Raw genomic sequence first — 16,362 nt, forward strand, 5'->3', positions numbered from 1 at the left:
ACAGACACTTAATTTTGACATGATCCCTTAGAAATCAAAGAGAAATCGAGCAGATTCACTTAGTGGCAAGAAAATCTGCTTCTGAATCACATAGCTGATTTACATATGGTAAGGGAAACAGGAATTAGCAAATATTTTCTGAACTTGTAAAATGTTTAAGACACTCTGATGAGTCAGTGTTTAATCTTTTCTCCCATAAATAGGGTGAAAGATCTTTGCCATATTTTCTCTTAAGTAAATATATTTTAAAAGAGTTCCAATTTTCTTTTCAGCTGCCACAGTGAATGGACATAGCAGCTGGAATGAAGGATAACACATCACACCTCAACTTTGAATATCCTGCCTTTTGTTTTCTTGAATCATAGCCTTGATGTTGTTTAAATAGTGCTCTGTATATTTAATTTCCTTTTTCTCTTCACAAAGACCAAACAATTTTTTAAATCATCCCACCTTTTACAGTGGGTTATAAAAGTGTTCTTGAGCTGCAGTTGAATTGGTCTCTTATTTAAACATATAAATATATATCTAGGTATTTTAACCCACTGCCATTTATTTCATTGGTCAACAGCTTGGGCAGAAACGTATTTGTGTACATTTTATCCACATCACGTGCTTTGTATTTAAAGATAACACTGCTGATAGTGACTGCTAACATATGTGCACAGATGGTTGGGCAAAGAACATGTATCATCCAGGGTTCGAGTTCACAAAGTCCATTTGTGACTCTTTGCATCTCTGATCCCCCCCCCCCTAAAGTCAAAGGCATGTAGAGTTAGGAGGACAGTTAGATATTATTTAGCCAATGACCCAAATGAAGCAGGCACCTGACATTCTCTAGACTCTGCTTATAACTTTCAGTGAAGTCAGTCACTTCTTCGAAACGGTAGCCCCTCTCATTGTCACTCATCTCTAAGTATTAGAAAAGTCTTCCTTTTCCTAAGCCAAAGTTTTCCTTAATCTAACTACCAGCCATTTGTAGTGGCTTTTAGACCAACACAGCATACACACAGGGAAGTCTTCAGGATTCAATTCTTAGATCTTCTCAAAATGAAAGTTTCTCATTTCCTTCAGTAGTTCCTCACCATTTTGATAACTGCCTGTTAGCCTACATCAATTTGTCACCTTTTCTCTTTAGTGTCATTCTTAAAACTCCTTGTGTGGCCTGACCCATGCAGTGACACAGAGGAACCTACACATTCTTTCTGCTATGTGGCCTTACTGGTAACTTACCAATGTTGGCAGCCAAATTGCATTCTTCCGTTATTACTAACTTGTACTTCGAAATCTTATATTTTCTTCAGGAGCAGTTAAGTCATATCGATACCACCTGGTGTTTGTCTGTTTGACTATTGGACCCAGAATGTAGAACTTTGCTTTTCCAATCCCATTTGTTTCTTCCTCCCTATTATTGTTTCATTGTTATTTTTGCTAGTTCTGAGACAAAGAAAAAGTATATATTAGTTCTCTCTTCTGGCTTGGTTTCAACTGAAAGGTTGACAGACATATCCTTTATGTCTTCCTTTATGTCATGATGAAAATATTGCATAGGATGGGGCTCAGTATAGAATTCCATGATATGCCATTAAAGACCCCTCAAATTTGTATCAATTCACTAATCAATAATGCACAGTTTCAGACATTATTTCGGTCCTGTTCAAAAAGATATAATGAGAAACTTTGTCAAATGCCTTATGCAAATTATGCTATGTCTAAGGAACATCTTCTTCACTTACAATTTAGTAACCCAATCAAGAGTGGATCAGATGCCCTTCTTAAGGCTTCAGCAGCAAACTATATTTATACATCATAGCAATTAGTATACTGCATTGAATTATTTATTTATTTATTTATTTTTACAGAGACAGAGAGAGAGTCAGAGAGAGGGATAGACAGGAACAGAGAGATGAGAAGTATCAATCATTAATTTCTCATTGTGCATTGTGACACCTTAGTTGTTCATTGATTGCTTTCTCATATGTGCCTTGACCGCAGGCCTTCAGCAGACTGAGTAACCCCTTGCTTGAGCCAGCGACCTTGGGTCCAAGCTGGTGAGCTTTGCTCAAACAAGATGAGCCTGCGCTCAAGCTGGCGAGCTCGGGGTCTCGAACCTGGGTCCTTCCGCATCCCAGTCCGACACTTTATCCACTGCGCCACCGCCTGGTCAGGCTGAATCATTTATTTATATATATTTTTATTTCAATTAGATTGCAGGCTTTTACATGTTCAGGACTTACTCTTTTTACTCACCATTCTATCCCTAACACTTATGGAGGAGCCTGTGGGCAATAGGTATCTAATAGATCCTGGTTGGATGAATGGATAAATGAAGAGTGGCATGATGCACTTCAATAAAAGAAGCAGTTGGGAGGATATGTTGAGTTGAGGCATCTATGGGTGAGGGGAGTTAACATCAACATTAGTAGGCTTTACAAATTTGGAATTCAGGAGAAAGAGTTGGTCTGACAACATAGATTACAGAATAATCAGGGCAAAAATCAAAATGAAAATCAAGGCTATGAATAAGTTGCTTAGGGACAGGGTGCTGGGTGAGAAGAAAAGGGAAGTGATACAGCATGCTGAGCAAGAACATGGGTTCTATCTTGGGTGAGAAATAACCTCATGGACTTCATTTTCCTCCTTTGTAAGATAGCGATGCAATAATAGTTCCTACTTCATATGCTCAATAAGTGGCATAAAAATAAGTGGAAAATTTGGCAAATGCCAGATTTTTATGTGAGGAATCATCTTATTCTAAATGAAATAGGACAAGATCTGATTTACATTGTAAAAAAGATCATTCTTATTGTTTCATGAAGAATGAATTAGCATAGGAGTAGGAATATAAGTAGGTAGTTAATTAAGAGTTATTAAAGTTGTCCAAGCAAGAATAAGGATTGGAGCAGTGGAAACAAAAGAAGTGGATAGATTTGGGAACATATTTTGGAAGCAGAAGGTAGTACATATTCGTAGATTGGATGTGACTGTTCAGGGAAGGAAACACTCAGAAAGATTCCTAGGTCATCATCTTGACCAGTTGCAGGTGTCTGATGCTATTTATTGAGATGGAAAAGAGTAGAGGAAGGCCCTGGCCGGTTGGCTCAGCGGTAGAGCGTCGGCCTAGCGTGCGGAGGACCCGGGTTCGATTCCCCGCCAGGGCACCTAGGAGAAGCGCCCATTTGCTTCTCCACCCCTCCGCCGCACCTTTCTCTCTGTCTCTCTCTTCCCCTCCTGCAGCCAAGGCTCCATTGGAGCAAAGATGGCTCTGTGGCCTCTGCCCCAGGCGCTAGACTGGCTCTGGTCGCAACATGGCGACGCCCAGGATGGGCAGAGCATCGCCCCCTGGTGGGCAGAGCGTCGCCCCTGGTGGGCGTGCCGGGTGGATCCCGGTCGGGCGCATGCGGGAGTCTGTCTGACTGTCTCTCCCTGTTTCCAGCTTCAGAAAAATGCAAAAAAAAAAAAAAAAGAGAGAGTAGAGGAAAAATAGATTTGAGTTTGGGAAATTAACTGGAGATACATAGTAGGCATCTAAGTGAAAATATCAAGTAAGCATGTGAATTGGAATATATGAATCTGGAACTGAGAGAAAAGATTGGAAACAAAGATTTATATTTGAGTGTCATTCGCATTACATAGCAGCTGAACAATGTGATCGGTTGGGATTATGCTGAGAGAGTATATTGATAAGGAAGAGATTAATCCTCAAAGAACTCAAGCATGTAGTGATCTGTTATAAAAAGGGAGAATTCAACCAAGGAGACCAGACAAAGTGACCAATGAAATTAGAGAAAAACAGGGCATTGTGCTATCCTGAAGCCTGGAGGAGAAAGTATTTCAAGATGAAGAAAATAGTCAATTGTGTTGAATGCTTCTGAAAGGTCAAGTAACGTGAAGACAGAGAAGTGGCCACAGGATGTAGCAACGTGAAGGTCATGGGTGGCCTTGTTGAGACATTCTGGGTCCTAGTGATGCAGAATGAGTCAGCACCATACCATCAATTCTGGCATGGCAAAGCAAAAGCTTTCCCAGCCTGCTCCATCTCAGAGTTAGTTTCTCTTCTGGGGAAGTTAGTACAATACTCAGGGGAAGGAAGCAGGAGGCTAACAGTCTCATCTTGCCCAGGAAATAGCTGTGCGATTCTAATTAGCTGAGCAACCTCTCTGGTTCTCATTAGTGAAGTTAGATGCTCTGAAGTTCTATTTATTTATTTACTTGTTCAGCAAATAAGTATCAAGCAGCTGTTCTATGTCATCCCGAGTAGGATAAAGACCCTGCCCTTGAATAACTGTTTCCAATTTATTGACTTATGTCATAAACTTGTATGAGTTTGTGGCTTACCTCCCTATCAAGTTGGTAGGCTCTTTAAAACTATACTTTTGTATCATAGTATCCTCCATAGGGCTTAGTACAATGCACTTAATAGTGGTGTTGTAAATACGTTGTTGTATTATTAAAAAGAATAGTTATCATTTTCTAACTCATGTACTCTTTATCATTAAGAGTTATTTAACCTCTTTGTGCCCCATTTTTCCTTAACTGTAAAATGTAGATAATAATATTTATATCACAATGTATTATAAAATTTAAAATGGGAGCTTACCATGTAATAAGCTATTATTATAATATGTGCTCATGGTAAAAAATTTAGAAAAAGAATCGAAATTTCTGAAGAAGAGAACTAAATCACTCATGATTAACAATTAGAGATAACTACCACCAATATTTTGGCAAATGTCTTCTCACACTTCTTTCTGCTTGATGTGAAGAATTATCTTCTGAACTTGAATGGGTCAAATAGCAGTTGTACATGATGGCTCTTTTATTGGGAATACTTTGTAGAACTCTTAATATTATGCCTTTTATTTTCCCTTCATGTAAAATAGAGTGAAATTATGTTCATGCTATAATGTTTTAATAAAATGTATATTTTTTTAAGTGAGAGGAGAGGAGATAGACATACTCTTGCATGCACCTCACTGGGATACACATGGCAACTCTCATCTGGTGCTGATGCTGGGACCAATTGAGCTATCCTCAGAGCCCAGGGCTGACACTCGGACCAACCGAGCCACTGACTGTGAAAGGGAAAGAGAGAGGGAAGGGGGAGAAGAAAGGGAAGAGAAGGAAATGGTCACTTCTCTTGTGTGCCCTGGCTGGGGATCAAACCCTGGACGTCTGCACTTAAAATGTGTATATTAAAAGCTGTCAGTTTTTTAAGTCTTTGCAGTTTGACTCCTAAGAATATTGTATACATTCTCTTATGGATTTGTCGCAACCACCCTTTGTGGTAGGTATTATCTCCATTTTATTGATGAGGAAAGTGAGGGCCAGAGAGTGTGACATTATTACTCTTGTTCACTGATACCCAGTTTTGTTATCTTTGGGAGCACATGTAAGCAGCTCTTCTCTGCCATATTGAAAGTAGTTGTGGTCATACACATTCTGGCCAGTGAACGTGAGCAAAAGTGATGTGTGTTACTTCTGGAGAGGAATATTGAACTGCTGAGGTTTGCCTTTCCACCAGTCTTTCCTCTGCTCTGGTGACCATGGAAACTAGAGTAAATGCAGAGAGTGGATGCTGAGCTGTCACCAGGGAACAGCTGTGCTGGAGAGCTGCCAGACCTGTATCAGACTTTGCTCCAGCAAGAAATAAACCTTTCTTGTTTCTGGCCACTGGAATGTTGAGATTGTTTCCACAGCACAGTTTGGCCTATCCTAAGTAAGACAGAGTGCTTACAAGACTCCCTAAGGTCACAGAGCTTATATGTAATGCAACCAGGATTTAGACCCAGAGCTGTGTGACCCAAAGCCCATGTTCAATAGCTTGTCTAAGAAGGGAAAGATACAGCTTTTCGTGAGACCTATTATAGCAGCTACTGTCATCAGCTTTCTTATTTCACCTTGAGTATGGTAATAACGGCATCAACTTTGAAATTGTGTGGCATTTCTCCAGATCTGCATATGCCATGGGATGGTGGTGGTGGGAACGGTGGTGAGCAAAACGGAAGAGCCTTACCAAGTATGGTAGGATATGTGCTTTTGACCTCCTGTGAGAATAACAAAAAGTCATCTTCAACTTGGAAAGCAAAGACAATTGGTAGCAAAGCTTGAAAGCATCTAAATTAAATAATATTTAATCAAAAACGTTTACCTGGCAAGAACTTTCAATAATGAATCATTCAGAGGACCCTCTAGGAAGCTAATCCAATACTCCTTGCATAGCAAAGGTAATAAAATTGGTAAATCAAGCAGCTAGATCAAAGGTTTTAAAGGCAAAAATTGCTGAATACCCAGCCAGGTTGAATGGTTGACAGAGGGTGAAAGAGGCAGAATAATAATAATAATAATAAAAACAAAGGTCAGAGGTTTTCAAACTATGACTATTAAAACAGCATAAAGCCCTACATTATAGGAAGAATTATAACTTGTCGCAAGAGTCCTACACCACCAGCATCCGATTACTGGATTAGGTTATCTTTTTCCAAAAATGGGGCAGAAGCCATGTGAATAGCCCTTGTCAATTTCATCCTTCAGAATGGAAGCTATATTAAATTTGAGTATGGCTCAAATTTAAAGTTATTTAAAGAAAGTAAGACAGCATTGTCTTTGTGTTTCTAATCCATCAAGCACATTAGGAAATTTTTCAAGTCAGAACTAAAAAAAAAAAAAAAAAAAAAAAAGAAAAGCCAGGAAAAAAAAATGAGTCTCTTTCTTGGGTCAGTAGACAAAGAAGGAAGTAACTCCAACTACCCATTTTCCTTATTCTCCCAGGTCTGATCCCAGGACAGGATATTATCATGGTCTAGGCACTTTCCCCTCAGGGATGGATGTGACTGATGACAAATGAGGTGCTAATGGCTCCATTGGACTGAAGTTTAGATGCATATGGGTCTTTGCCAAGGTTCTTTTCCAGAGAGAACAGAAGGCACAGAATTGGGTCTTGGTGTATTATCTAAACAGAATGGATGCAGCACCAACTGTAGTAATCCATACCATGTCTAGGTTCTAGCATCTTCCAGTGCCTCTCACAAACTCTATCCATCCAAACTAGGTCCCTTACCAACTCTATCTATCAGAAACAGGCCTACTCTTCAGAAGGTTATCTCCACCATGGCTATTACTTAGGAATTAGAGGCTTTATCAGTTCTGAATTGATTGCTTTATCTGATATAAGACATTTATATTCAAGAATGAAATGATTTGCATGGTCAGGTTGTGCAGAGCATTACAAGGCTGTCTGCAACTTCCTGGCATCCTAAACTAACATGAACTCAAATGCTAAACCTAGACATACTCAAAATAGTGTTCACTCTGCCATTTCTCAGTGGGAGAGAATCACAATATTGTAGAAGAAAGTCCTCACAATAAAGATGTTTCTGCCATCTGGGTGGACTCTCCTGTTGATGTTGTAGGTAAAAATGTTTTACCCCTCATCATCCTGTGGTGAAGGTGTAAAGAAGCCCCATGTACCAGAGGGCTGTGTACAATTCTCTACCTTGGGGGCCAAAAGCACAACATTGGTTTCTATAGACACAGAGCATGTGGCTAACTTGGTTTGGTAGATGTTAACACCCCCTAGCAAGAAATCTAGGCCCTACCTTGCTTTTCCTTGAGGGGCACTGGCAACTCAGAAGGCCTAGATGTTTGCCTTCTCTCCATGTCACCGTCCACAGTGACTATGTCATCTTAAGTGTGGTTCACATCGTGGTACCAGGATAGCTGTCATAAAAGTTAGGGCTACATGCTTTCTAGTTCCCATTCATTTGGGGGGGGGGGATTGACCTTAGGTGTCTTTCATTTAATGGCAAGAAGCTTTCCCAGCAAACTTCTGGCATCACTGTGGCCAGAACTGGGTCATATGACCATCGAGCCAGTCATTTGTAGGGGGAATGGAAATGTCCTTGGTATTTTGGAACACTTGGGAGTTTCAGGGCATTGCCTTCCTTCATTGTTTACACACTTACTTTATATTTTTAAAACCTTTAAAATTGGACTTTAACATATTTAACTGTCAAGGGGTCAAGCTGTGGTGGATAATTGATTGTAACAGAGAAATATGGTATAATTGATAGTATAAAGTTTTCCAAGACTGCAGGAGGGATTAGGAGCCAAAGCACAGGTGAAGGAGGGCTTGGTCTCAGGGAAGGAGTGGTCCCTTCTCCATTATAACAGGGGACAAGGAAGAGCACATGGGTCCCAATCTAGGAAAGGGACTGGCCACTCTTGTCCCCTTTGGTGAACTGAGTGGAGTTATGCCCACTGCACAATTCCATCCCCATTTACTTCCACGGGGACAACTTTGTTTGTGTTTCTGCCCTTTCTAGGCCAAGTCCTGCCAGAAGATGCTGTTGAAAAGTCCAGGCTTGCCACATGCCAGCATTTCTAGCTGGACTTTTCCTATCAAGGATTGACATCGTAAAGCATGAGCTAGAAAGCATATTTAGTTTTCTCTTTGGATCATCCTTTTCTTCACCAGTAACTGCCACCTCGTGACAAGCTCTGGCTCTACTTTGGACCAAGCGTCCCAGAGTTTAGGCACAGGCTTGTGGGTAAGATAAACTAAGCAAGCCAGGAATGTACCCTCTATACTTACCAAAGTTCTATGAAGGAACATCATCTCTCCCAAAACATTTATTAATTACAAAGTCAAAAACAGTAACTTTGCAACAGAAAGACATGGTAAACAACACTTGACCATTTTATCAAAGTTAACATCATCAGTTATAAGACCATTGATTTCATGTACTTCCTGATGTGACAAATTCAGACGGGCACACTACTTCTGTAGTAGCCATGCCAACAATGCTTACTGCAATTTAATCATGAGAAAACATCAGATTGACTCAAATCAAGAGATAGACGTTCAACAAAAAACTGGCCAGTAGTTTTCAAAGATTTGAGGTTGTGCAAACGTCTTTCAATAGATGAATTCTTAAATAAGCTAAAACTGGGGTCCATCCATCCATGGAATAATCAGCAAGAAAAATGAACGAACAATTGATAAATACCAACAACATGGATAAATCTCAAGGGAATTATGCTCAGTGAAAAAAAACAACAACAAACTATCTCCAAAGTTTCCATACTATAAGATGCTATTTATACGGCATTCTTGAAAAGATGAAACTATAGAGATAGAGAACGGGTTCATAGTTGCCAGAGGTAAGGAAGCAGTCGAGGAAGGGAGGTAACTGAGACTCCTTCCTTATGTATCATGAGGGAAACTTGTGATGGTGGTTACACAAGTTCATGTATGATAAAATTGCATAGAAATAAATAATCATACACATGCAGAAATCCAAATAAAGCTGATAAAACCTGTGTGAAGTCCATGGATTGTATCAATGTCAACTTCTTGGTCATGGTAACTGTGCTATAGTTATGTAAGATGTTGCCATTGGAGAAAACCAAGTACAGGAATCTTTCTGTATTATCCCTTATAACTGTATGTGAATCTACAATTTTCTCAAAATGAAAAGTTTCTTAAAACTATGTTAAGGTTGCTAAAGTCAAGGAAAGATTTAATAACCCAGGTTAGAGACTCAGGAGTCATACGACTAGATTATGGGACCATGAATTGGATATGAGCCAGAAAAAAGGACTTTAGTGGAATAAAGTTTGCAGTTGAGTTTATATCAAAGCTCACTTCTTAGTTTTGATCAATGCATTATTGCTACATAAGATCGCAGCATTAGGGGGTGTTAGGTGAGAAGAATTCTACTATTTTTGCAACTTTTTCTATACATTTAAGATAATTTCAAATTTTTAAAATAATTAAAAAATTTCTAAATAAAATAAGTTTAAAACTTCTATAAGGAAAAGTTTGTTTTCTCCCAACTAATAAGAAATCTGATAACCACCTTTTAAACATAAACTAGAAAGCTAGCAAATTAGAATAAACAAAATAAAAACAAAGAGTATACATCTGACCTGTGGTGGTGCAGTGGATAAAGCATTGACCTGGAACGCTGAGGTTACCAGTTTGAAACCACGGGCTTGCCTGGTCAAGGCACATATGGGAGTTGATGCTTCCTGTTCCTCTCCCCTTATGTCTCTCTCTCTCTCTCTCTCTCTCTCTCTCTGTCTCACTCTTTCTCTCTCTTCCTCCCTCTCAGAAATGAATAAATAAAAAATTTTATTGAAAAAAAAGGGGCACACATAATTTCTTAACATTCTTACCAATAGGTTTTTTCAAGTTTAGGGCCATGTATAACAGCTATAATAAAAACTAGAGTTTAAGTAGCACATTGATACTACTTTCTATTATAGAAACTTCTATAATCATTCTATTAAATTTGCCTGCTCTGATGCTTGTTTCTTAAGGAACTCTGTCTACCAATGACTGTCATGTGAATAAGCAGGCTCTTGCTCCCCTCACTTGCTGTTTACAGTGGAGACCAAAGCTGATCTTGGAGCCACTTTGACTGGTGGCCCCCCAAATTTTATCCAGGCTGTCTCTAATCCAGAGGAATGACCTAGCAAAGCCCAACATGTTTTTAAACACAATGGGTTGAAATGAGATAGATTCTCACCCATGACCTCGTGCCAAGGGCAGGAAACTCAGGGGATTGCTGACTCCCACCCAACCCTGTGCACTATGCAGCGTGTTCTCCAGGCTTGGCTTCTGCCATCTTCTCAGGTTGAGTCATCTAAATGATCCAAGTTCTGTTGTGTGTGGACTTTTTTTTCTTTCTTTAAATATTTTTCCAAGCATGAAATTCAGAGGAGAGGTCACTTCTTCTGCATGGGAATCTGTCTGCTTTCTTTTTATGGCCACTTCTATATCCAGAAGGTCCCAGATCCAGTACACCATAGGACATTCTAGTAAAGTTCCTCCAAGCAAGTGTCCCTGTGTTCACTTACTGTCTTGACATGTTAGATCTTATTCAGAGGCCATTTCCTTCCAGTCCTCTTCAGTCCCTGGCTTTTCTGCTCAAGTGGAAATGTACACTCCTTGAGTTTCTTCTTTGGGTTCTTATCTGTGCAGCTCTGGTCTAAAGCTGGACTGGTCTGTTTTTTATCCATCTAACTGCAAAGGTTATAGCAAGATGGACAGAAGTTTGGACATAGCAATCTGGGAAAACTTCTCCCATAAACCTGACTTGATACATCTGTCCTGCTGGCAGCTGGAGGCCCATCAGGCGTCCAGCTGGCTCTCTGCCTCCTCCAAGAGGCTCAATCCAATGAGGAGCCCTTTAATATTCTTCACTCTGCCAGAGGCAAGTGCCCTGATCAAGACAGCCCAGTGGGCCCTGGTACACCATGAGCAGTCTCCCACTTCAGCAGGTACACGGCAAAGATCCAGACATCCAGCAAGAAAAGGAAGACTGGAGGACCAGGCTGTGCCAGCCCTTGCTGCTTTCAGAACAACATTCTCCTAGAAACAAAATACAAAGCCTCCACTTTAATCTGCCTGGTTCTGCTTGGTGAACCCCGAGAACATACAGCTAAGTTCCTCACATACAGATTCCTGAATCAGTATGTGTATTATTTCACAGGAGATCAACCTAGAACTTCAGGTACCTCAAGTGGTCCAGCACCAATGACATTGAAGAAAATCTGCTCCTCCACCCAAACTTCACTGGTATGAAACCCTCACCTACTAGAATGTTAAGGAAATCCATCGCTCTGACATCTCTGCCTGGGTCTCTGGCTACGAGACAGAGAAGTCCAAGGCAGAGAAGGATATGGACACTATTTTGGGCCTCAAAGGTCTCTGTCACTTCAACAATGTTGCTCAGCTTAGAGAGTTTCCAGGCTCACTGCCGTGAGTGTGAGGGCTGAGCTCAGCCGCTGGCAGGCTGCGGGTGTGCACTGGAGGCTGACTAATGACTCTCAGATGGCTGGACTCAGATCCCCCATCCAGGGCTCACAGAACACTTTCGCCACAGCCTGGGGTGTAAAGTGGCACCAGGAGGGGGCTGGCCACAGTGATTCTCACCCAGTTCTCATTGTACCTTCTGGTGCATCCAGAAGGTCCTTGAAGGACGGACTCCGGGGCTTGGCCACCATGGACACTGTAGGTGAGGGAAACCATCCATGGAACTCTGACATTTTCTCTCTGTTTATTCTTTATATTTTAATGGAATTCTGTGGTCTAGACTTGGTTTCAGACCCTGTGCTCTCAGAGTCAGCTAAAGTACAAAGGGGGAAAAAAAGAGAAAGTAGTGGGAAAAATTAGATTCTTGATTTGTGTCCAGATGGTACTAGACGAAAATAGACTCAGAGATTCTCACTGCAAACTTGCCTCTGGTATGACGCTCCCCTCCCTTCATTTAAGGTCTTCTTGGTAGAAGAGGGAATGGGAATAAGAAAAACACTGGGAACGTTCATTTTTCTTTTTCCCAGCTGTATATTAAAAGGCTCGCACAGGTTCCAGTGGAGGATGGTTGTGGAGCAACAGGAGTTGTACCACACACAGGGACTTACACCCAACATGGAGGAGACCCTCGGGAGCATGGCTGGCCTGGCCTGGCCTGCAGGCAGGATGGAGCTGGGGTGCTCTGTGGAAGTGCCACAGAAGCAGCTTTCCTGGCCCTGAAGGGCCACTTAACCCTCCCTGTGCAAATCAAGCAGAGAGACAAGAGAGGGCCCTGGGTTCTGGCTCCACACCTGCAGGGAGCAGCAAGGTCTCAGACATGCGCACTCCCTTCCACTCCTGGGAGCGCTCGCAGGGGCTGAGTGCACCTGGAAAGACAGCTAGAGAGTGGAGGGCAGGGAGTCCTCTCAGAAGATAGCATGGGGAGCCTTGGAAGTGTCCATCTGTCAGAAACAGAAAACCTGACAGATTGAACGGCCCCACAGGGCATGAGCTTCACAACAAGACTGGCATGACCGCAGGGTCCCACCTTGCCCAAAAAGAGGCCATGCCTTGTAGTTCTCTCATCCCAGTTTATTTCCCATCATTGCTCCGCTGTTCAGTGGGAACATCACCAGTGTCCATAAGCCGCCACACAGCGCATGCGTCCTAAAGTCCAGGACTTCCTCCACTGACAGGCGGCCCAGTGGACATTGGTCAGATGCCAATGAAAGGAGTAGTGGTCCAGTGGAAAGTACTGTTTTAAAATGCACCCTCTTATAATTCAGTTATCTTGCAAATGTTTACATTGCCTTGGAGGACAAGCAGAGTGTCAGTGGGTCCATCCTTGGCTCTGAGTGCCAAGGTGGGGCAAAGGAGGAAGCTGAAGTGATTGACACAAGGACCAGGCAGGCGCCAGAGCTAATAACGGGCAGATAGTCCAAAGGAAGCATTACCATAAAGGTCAGGTTGCAAGGTGAGTGTCAGAGCCCAGGCAGACCCTGTTGGGCACCACCCAGATCACTGCCTTGGGAACTGGAATTCAGATGGGACCTCTTTCTGGTTTGTCCAGGACCATATCTGGTTCAGCTCTGATGTCTTTCAGAGTTTGAGGCTCTGAACTAAGATTTTTTTACTTTCCTAACCCTCTTCACTTATATGTTGGGTGTTTTGTGGCATTGAGGTGAAACTTATTGTATGAGAAATATGTTCAAACAGACAAAGGTGGATTTAATGGTGGGCACACCAGGCACGTGCCCGGAGCTCCGACTTCTGAAGAGCCCCGCAAAACCCCAACTTTACACTTTTCTAATTACACCAAGTTTGGTTTTATATGTGCAATTTTAACATTAATAGTACATAATGTTTTTATGTATTTAAAAATATAGTAAATGTGTATTTTCATTTTCTCTGTCTCTTTCTTTTTTTTTAAGGGGTCCAATATTTTCTTCTGCACTTGGGGCCTCAATTGACCTTAATCTGCCTCTGCAAACAGAGGATGCTAATGTTCTACATTTTACTGTACTTCCTACTTGACAAAGCACTTTCATATATTTTCTCTTGTGTGGGCTTCATAATTATCTGTAAAGGCCAAAAGAACTGGACTCCACAGACCATTAGGGCCCTTGAAAACAGAGACTACTTTATTCGTCACTGTAACTTAAACACTTAATATACTGCCTGGTGCAGAGTAGATACTCAACTAAATATTTGTTCAATAAAGGGATGGATAGATGGATGGATGGATGGATGGATGAATGGATGGATGGAGGGAATATGCCTCAATTTTTAAAGTGGATTCAATTCCCAATTCCACTTACTAATATGTGGCTTTGTCCAAGACTCTAAACCTTATTTTCCTCATCTACAAAATAGCAATAATAATATTATTTTTGCTGCCACAACAGAAAGAAAATAAACATAGGCTTGCTCAATATCATATGACTGGAGTAGAGCCAAGGCTTAAACCAGGATCTCCTGATCCCTAGTCCACTCTTTGTCCTATAGTATTATGGTGGAGGGAGAAAGGAAATTATTGTGTACTACCTGTCAGGCTCTGTTTCAGAAACTTTAAAACATTCATAAAAGCTCCACAGAGTAAATATTTTTATTACTACCAATTTACAGAGAAGTTAAGTCAAATGTTCTATAGTGGAGTTGAGAGCAAAACCCAGTTCTCTCTGACTTGAAAGTCTAATTTTATACCACTTGCCATGTTTTCTTTTTAGCTCACATCAAGTCCGTGGTTTGAGGCCTCCCAGGCCCTCCATCAACCTCGGACACAGACTGGCAATGGCTTCCAATCCCAGCACTGCAGCAGAATTAGCCACCTGAGCAATAGCCACACTTTTAACAATTGACCAATATTTACTAACTACCTTGCAGAGTTGGCATATTTAGTCAAAACATAGCTATCCACTGCTACATCCTAGATCATCATCCTAGATGTTTTATTCCAGACAGTCTAGAAAATGGCAGGTAATGGTAACCATTATGAGACTGGTTCTATGGAAGCATTTATGGCCCCAAATAAACTTAAATTATATGAAGATCGATTGTGAAAGTCACAGTGTAGGACAATCTGGAGAAAAAATGAAAACAGAACTTAATTTTCATCTTTTCATATACTTTCTATTAGAGTAATTGGTTGAAGTAATTTCCAGCCAGGAAGCAGGTATACAAAGCTAGTTAGGATCCAAAGCTCGATTCAGAATGTTTCAATATGGGGCACACCTGTGCTCAGGAGGGGGCAGGGAAGAAAATTGGGGTGGAGGAGAAAGACATAGCTTTAATCCTGGAACAAATGAAAACTCTTAATGGGTGAGGCTTGAATATGCCTGTCTCCAAGATGTATTTCTCTATTAGTTAAAGTTTAGCTATAAGTGGCAAAGGACCCAGCCTAAATTAGTCTAAAGCAATATATTAATTTTTGGTCTACATAACTTACAAGTCTAGAGACAGGTTGTTATACACTAAATGTTTGTGTCTTCCCCAAATTCCTATGTTAAAACCCTAGTCCACATTGTGATGGTATTTGGAGGTGGAGCCTTTGTGGCTAATTAGGGTTAGATGAGGTCATGAGGGTGGGGTCCTTATGATGGTTCAGCACCCTTATAAAGACATGAGAGAACTCAGTCTCTCTCTCTCTTTCTCTCCCCCTCCCCTCTTTGAGGATATGATGAAGGCAGCCATATGGAAGCCAGGCAGAGAGCTCTCATCAGAACCCAACCATGCTGTGAAAAATAAATTTGTTTAAAGGTTCCCAAGTTCAAATTGGAAGGGCAGCCTCCATGAACACATCCTCATCTATCTCAGAATTCCAGTAAAACCCTGTTACAACACAGTGCTTTGTTGGGGCCCTGTGCCCATTCCTGAACCAATCTTTGTGGTCGGAATATGTGACATGTTGATTGCTGTCAGCCTAGGCCCCGTGCTTCATCCTGATTCTGTGAACATACCCCCCGCAGAAAACACAGAATGGGGTGGGGACTGTGGATGCTGAAGACACTAAGTGCACATCCTGCCACAAGTTAGTGGAGACTGGGAGGAGGCCAGGCTAGATCTTCCCAAGTCCCCAGATCAAGGGAGAGTGACACAGCAAGGGAGCAGATAAACTCCAGCAGGTAAAAGGCTGACCTGTCCTAACAACCTGTATACTGAGTTTATTATTAAGCCATAAAATGTCTTATCCCAAATAATAAATTAAAAGGCGGGATTTGCTAAGCTGGAAACTCATACCTTATGTAACTTAAGCTGCAAAAGGCAATGTGTGGGGTTCTGCAAAAGGGCTGGTTTATCCTATATAAATGTTTTCTGTTTGAATAAGTACAGCTGCCCCTTACTTTCCACTCTGCACTCACTCCTGAGATAATGTGTATAAACTGAACGTGAGGCCAATGGATTGTGCTTTCAAATGTGGGGCATTGCAAAATACATCTATGGTGTGAAAAATCTCCCTTGTTTGCTCTGTAAGTTTGAGTGGTGACCTACTGGCTTTTTGTAGAGTGAGGCCTACATAGGAGCCTTAAAACACGCACACACACACACACACACACACACACACCCTC

The sequence above is a fragment of the Saccopteryx bilineata genome, chromosome 3 (assembly GCF_036850765.1).
Source record: "Saccopteryx bilineata isolate mSacBil1 chromosome 3, mSacBil1_pri_phased_curated, whole genome shotgun sequence".
Taxonomy (NCBI): Eukaryota; Metazoa; Chordata; class Mammalia; order Chiroptera; family Emballonuridae; genus Saccopteryx; species Saccopteryx bilineata.